The sequence below is a fragment of the Macaca fascicularis genome, chromosome 15 (genome assembly GCF_037993035.2).
Source record: "Macaca fascicularis isolate 582-1 chromosome 15, T2T-MFA8v1.1".
Lineage (NCBI taxonomy): Eukaryota > Metazoa > Chordata > Mammalia > Primates > Cercopithecidae > Macaca > Macaca fascicularis.
Window position 1 is genome coordinate 8,768,713 of NC_088389.1, and position 6,392 is coordinate 8,775,104.

The window sequence follows — 6,392 nt, forward strand, 5'->3', positions numbered from 1 at the left end:
CCAAAGTGCTGGCATTGCACACATGAGCCACTGTGCCTGGCCGCCATGACCATTTTAAATGTGGCACTGAATATCTGCCCTTTTTTTTTTTTTTTTTTTAAGAGGTGCAGATGTCACCCCTCACACCTCTATTCTGGGGCTGGCCTGGGCTGGCCAGCAGGGTTCCCAGGCTCGAGGCCATGTCTGAAGTGTTGTTGGACAATGTGGATCTGTGACCCTTGGTCTTTGGGGACGTGGGGCACCCCAAGACACCCACAGTCTTGTGAGGGTTTACGGCTCCGTGTGTGGCTGCTGTGAGGCAGCTTTGGGCGGGGAGGAAGGAGAGCAGAGCCCATCTGTCCTGGTGCGGAAAATGCCCAAGAAAGTAAAGAAATGGTACAAAAAAATCATCATCTGCCCTGGTGCCATTTCTGTTAAAAAAAGAAAAGAAAAATTCACTCTGAATGTGGTTCTGTGCATGAGGAGGATAGAAAATACCTGGAAAGATGCACAAAGTGTTCTTAAGGGGTCAGCGCCGGGAAGTGGGATGGGAGGCTTGGGAGTGTGTGGAAAGGAGGATGCGACATATTTTATTCTAGTCTATTTGGTAGAGCGAGTGAGGAAAGTGAAGTTTGAGTGATCCCAGCAGCTCGGCCTGGCCATGGGTAGATCCCAGCGTGTCCCGCCTCCCGCCTCCAGCTGCAGCTCTATTTCTCAGTCACAGATGAGACAGGTGGCCTGAGGCTGTGGGCGGAGGAGGGGCAACTTGGTGTCCCCAGCAAGTGAGTGTCCAGGCTGCTCTTGGGCCAGCGTGAGGGAAGGGGCGGAGGAGAGCTGGGAGGGTGCACAGTGCGTCCCCCTCCCCTGCCCTGGGACTGAGGTGAGCCCAGGCTGCTGTCAGGATGGAGGAAGATGCCCTCAGGACGGAGGAAGAGGCCGGTGGAGTTTGGTCAGCAGCCAGTGTGGTCTTTCCCACAGGGGATACGCAGTGCACCAACTCGCAGGAAAAAACTCTGCTTTAGTTTTTAAATTTTGCTCATTCTGTTTATCGTGCTGGTCATGGTAAGATCTGGATATTGTTGGTAGGAATCAGTGTCAATTGCATACAGTTGACTCTTGTCCAACACAAGCTTGAGCTTTGCGGGTCAACTTATAGGTGGATTTTTTCAACCAAACTCAGGGAGAAAATACAGTGTTCTGCTACGTGAAACTCATGTCGGAGGGCTGATTCTTTGTACACGCAGAAAATACAGTGTTCCTGCCATGTGAAACGCGTGTCGGAGGGCCAAGTCTTTGTACAGGCAGGTTCAGCAGGTCCACCTGTGCGGTTTGAATGTGCCTGGATTTGGTGTCCATGGGGTCCTGGAACCGACTTTCTGAGTCCAGCGAGGTTGGCCCCGGGATCGACTCCTTGAGGACAGCGAGGCTGGCCCCGGGACCGGCTCCCTGAGGACAGCGAGGCTGTTTCTAGTAGCAGGTGGTTTATTTTGTGTTTTCCCCCTGGCTCCACACCCCGTTCTCAGAGACACGGCTGTCACAGGGGGACCAGCTGGGGCAGGGGAAGAGTGGAGGGCACCTGGTAGAAGTGGCCATGGGCTCTCTTAGGAACGATAACGATGGCACCTACCGTAGACGAAGATGTTGTTGGTCTGCACTCTTCTCGTGTTGGTCTGGGGCATGCAGTGGCCGTGGGCTGGTGTGATCCACAGCCCCGGTGTGGGGCATGCAGTGGCTTTGGGCTGGTGTGGTCCACAGCTCCGGGGTCCGTGGTCCCTGACCCTGAAATCCCTTCCGGTGCTGTGTCACCTTGGGCAAACTGTCTCCTGAGGGGAAGGGAACAGGGAACAGCCCTCCCCGCATGGCCTCCCCAGCACCACCCACTCCCAGGACCTCCAGTGTTGAACCTGCTGGGGGTTCCTTTCTCCTGGGGGGACCTTGTCCCAACAAGAGGACTCCACGGGCTGCAGGAGGTGTCGAGCTATTTTCTCTCCTGGAACTGGGTTGCTGGCAGCTCCCAGATGCAGGAGGAAAGGCTCAGAAGTGCCTTCATAATAAGGAGGTGTTGACGTGAACTTTGGACGGCAAACACTGCTTACATTTCCTTTTCCGTTTTGATGCGTTAATGGTGTGTGGCAACACCGTGACACACGGGGATGCGGGTGATAGGTGACCCCCCCCGCAAAGGGGCCGTGCACCTGTTTGATAATAAGAAGGCATGCTTCTCTTACTGCAAATAAAACTTTTAATGGTTTTTCTGCCAGAAAGACCCTGTCCTTTATGCAGGATACATAGAGGATCATTTGGCAAAGGATTGGGGATTTGGGGTTAAACTAAAAACAAATTAATTTCATTTTATAGCACTCTGAACCCATTTGAGTTAATTATTCATTGAGAATTTGAATAGCACACACTGTTCTGACTTCCAATTTCCCCCTAATGAACAGCATTTGCTGTAACATGACAAAACCCTGAGTCTTAGAGTTACTGGGTAATGTGGAAAAAGTCAAAGTTGGTTCTCTGTTGTTTTGCTTTAAGGAAATGATATTATTTTGCAGCCACTTAGTTTTCTCCTTTCCAATAAGAAAAATTGCTTTCTTACTACCTGAAAATTCGTGAAGGTCAAGGGGACACAGGCTGCAGTGCATTAAAAGCCACCATCAAACGTGGACGTGGACCGAGTTTTCCCCTGTTCTCTCCCACCATCAAATGTGGAGGTGGACTCAGTTTCCCCCAGTCTCGCCCATCATCAAATGTGGACGTTGACCCAGTTTCCCCGTGTTCTCGCCCATCATCAAATGTGGACGTGGATCCAGCTTCCTCCTGTTCTGGCTAACCATCAAATGTGGACTTGAACACACTTTCCCTCTGTTCTTGCCCACCATCAAATGTGGACACGGATTCAGTTTCCCTCTGTTCTTGCCCACCATCAAATAGAGATGTCACCTAGTTACCTTCTGTTCTCACCCACCATCAAATGTGGATGTGGACCCAATTTCCTTCTGTTCTCGCCCACCATCAAATGTGGACATGGACTCAGTTTCCCTCTGTTCGTGCCTACCTTGCCACCATGGCTCATTTCATAATCACTCAGGAAAGGAAGAAATATTATTTTTAATAGGCATGAAGGCAGTTGTTCTTAACCTAAGGAGCAGGACATAATTCCAGCAATGGAAATGACCAGCTGAGTGGGTCTGTGTGAGGTTTGGAAGAAAAAAAGGATTTTACCTTCCCCCCTCTGTGTGTGCCCACCTCCCCCAGTTGAGAGTCACAGATTTAATTACTTTAATTTTGAGCTTAAAATTATTTGACAGCCTAACAAAAACTACTACAGTCCTATAAAATTCTGCTGTGTGTTTGGTTTTTCAGTTGTTTTCTGAATATGGTAAATGAATACATTATGAGTTGTTATTTTAGTAATTGCTGTAAAAATTAATGTTTGTTATAACCAAGTGTTATAAAGTTAATTTAGCACCAAAGTAAAGCTAAAGCTGCATTGATTTCCCACTGTACTTGTGCATAACAACGGCTCCATGAGGCAGGCGCTGTGACCCTGCAGTCTGGGGGGAGCAGGTGCCACCTGGCTGGTGCAGTCGCTGCCTGTCTCCTCTTGCTGCCAGGCAGCTTTGCAGTTTCCAGGCTATGTGGGAGTTGAGGCGGGTGGTCAGTAAGAGACGGTGGGGAGTTGGGTGGTGCAGGTTGGCGTGGGGTGGAAGGAGGCGTGGAGAGCCTGGGGAAGGCTGGACAGCAGTTCCGGTACCTGCACAGGGGGGCAGGGTGCGGCGGCACCGGGCAGTGGGTAGCTTCTGGAAACAGCCCTTGAGGTTTTTATAGACGAGTCTGTCTTCAGTTCTGCACCCCTTTCCTGCTGAGTCCGGGTGGAGGGTGGAGGCGTCGAGCGCTTGTTTCTCCAGTTGAGGGCCCGTGGGACACAGCCAGTGTTTCCTGGAGTCCCCTCACCTGGGAACGTGCCCTTGCTCTTTTCAGAACAAAACAAATCTTAGTTAAACTTGACACATCACCTTTCCAGAAGGTGTTGAAGTCTGTATGCCTGTTAAGTCACCTAACTTTAAAGAGTAATGATACAATATGCTTCTTTTTAGGGGAGAAAACCTAGCTGATTTAAAAGATAAAATCAGAGGTTGGGGTCGCAGCATTTTGGAGGAGACTTGGTTTATGCAGGATACATAGAGGATCATTTGGCAAAGTATTGGGGATCCCTAGTGGGCAGCAGTGTTTCCTCAACTGTTGTGTTTGCTCTATTATTACATTACAGAGGTGACACTTCAAACATAGGGAAATGGAAGACAAAACAGCCCCCCCCCCCATTCAGAGGTAAACGTTATCAACATATTCATACACTTCCTTCTGCTGTTTTTGCTCTTCACTTTTTATTTTAAGACCGCATTCGTAGGATGGATATATAATTGTTTATGGTGACTTTAAAAGCACCTTTCTTGCTAAAAAGAGTATTTTTTCAGTCTAGAAAATTTAGACAACATGTTTTGTTTAAAAATTAATTATAATACCACCATGAAGTCATCAATGTTTTTTGTATATTTTCTTGGTCTCTTTATGGACTTAATATATACAATTTAACAAATTGGAAATAACGTAATTTTATGCATAAAATGTTTCTTGGCTTTAGAGATGGAGCAGAGAGGAGGCACAGGGCTTCCCGCTGGCTGAGGTCCTCCCAGGGTGTGACCATGCGCCCCTTTGATAAGGGGGTGTACTCTGATAGATCTTTCAAGACAAGAGTGTGCTGGATCTGAGGCTATTTCAGCTGCTTCTGGAGACGGCAGCTCTGGGACGTTTGTGCCAGCTCTCCCTCAAGACCTCACGGATGCCACATCCTCGTCTTTTGGAATCCAGTGCAGCTGCTTCTGGAGACGGCAGCTCTGGGACGTTTGTGCCAGCTCTCCCTCAAGACCCCACGGATGCCACATCCTCGTCTTTTGGAATCCAGTGTTGTAGAGGAGAAGTCTGAAGCAAGTTTGATTTTTGCTTCATGGTAGGAAACTGATGTTTTCAGGCTTTTCCCCTTTATTTCCATAATGAAGATGATGTCCCACCTTATCCAGAGGTGTTTTTGTTACCTTGTCGGGAATGTCCAGCCCTTATGTGCCCCTTCAGGCCCTCAGTCCCTTTCTCAACTTCCTCGCAATCTTCCCCATCTCATCCATCTTCACTGTAATTCTGTTATTTTTTTCATTTTTGTGCTCATTTTCCCATGCGACTTGTTCTTGTTTCACAGATGCCTGTGCCAAACTTTATGTCTGAGGCTCGGGGGCCGTGTTTGATTCTGTCTGCCTCTGCATGTACTTTTGAGAAGTGGGGTTGGAGGTTGCCCCCCAGGTGCTGTTTCAGCTGGACCTGCCCAGACTCTGTGAATTGGGGGCATCGGGCAGAGCCCATGTGGCTCTATGGTGGGCCGTGTTGCTGAATCGTACGTCTGAGGTTTGGGGGCCGTGTTTCATTCTGTCTGCCTCTGCATGTACTTTTGAGAAGTGAGGGTGGGGGTTGCCCCTGAGTGTTTCAGCTGCACCTGCCCAGACTCCCTGAAGTGGGAACGTCCGGCAGAACCCGTGTGGCTGGCTCTACGGTGCGCTCTGGTGCTGACAGAGCAAGAAGCCGCACTCCCAGGACGTGCTTGCAGCTGTTGGTAGGTCTGGGATTGTGACAGGATGATTTCCTTCTCTAAAATACATCTCAACTGTTATCCAGAGGGTTGGCTGTAGGCTTTCAACAGCTTCACTCTTCTTAGTGACCAGGAGACAATTCACTAAACAGAGTTGCTGTCAGGGTTTAATTAGGAATTTCTGCGAGAGGCTGGCAGGACAGCTCCCTCTGCAAGCCTCCTGCAGACTCCCTGTCCCCACTCTTGGGCCCAGCCACCTGCATTGGTCTGTGGAGGCTACACAGTCTCTGTTCTCCTAAGGGGCTCCTGGACTTCGGGGCAGCCTTGGTAAGCTGATGTGTAACTCCCAGTCTCTTCTCTCTTTAAGTAAGTGCGTTCATGAATCCTGATCTTCTAAATTGTTTCATCTTTGTAAAACAGCCACAGTTTCCTAAGCCACCTTGTGTCTGAATGTGAATCACTTGTTATTTTTCACTGCAGAATGAACAGAACTGGAATCATAAGATTTAGAGGGTAATGAAAAGACAGAGGTTAGCATATTCCATTTTCTCACCTTTTCCTTACACTTTTTCCTTAAATGCACCCCTCGTATGTCTGTGAAGTTCTTCCCAATTCCGTAACGTCACTCCATCCTCAAGTGGAACATTTGTGAACAGTAGCAAGTATTGATGTGTACACCTCTGCAACCCAGCAGGAATTAATGCTTTTTATTTATGAATGGATGGTCATCGGATGGCCAGAGGGATTCCCTGTGAATTGCGGGGGTCCTCATGCC

At 48.9% G+C, this 6,392-nt stretch overlaps 1 long non-coding RNA gene across 2 annotated transcripts; it reads right to left on the bottom strand.

Moving 5' to 3' along the window:
* Positions 1-579: 579 nt before the first annotated feature.
* On the bottom strand, positions 580-2,001 carry LOC135967341 (uncharacterized). Of its 2 annotated transcripts, XR_010581362.2 has the most exons (3): positions 1,884-2,001; positions 1,607-1,758; positions 580-1,425 (listed from the first exon to the last, which is right to left on the bottom strand). It is a non-coding gene; the product is annotated as an uncharacterized lncRNA (long non-coding RNA). The 2 variants fall into 2 exon arrangements; XR_012425023.1 differs by having other exon boundaries at positions 1,607-2,001.
* Positions 2,002-6,392: the final 4,391 nt, after the last annotated feature.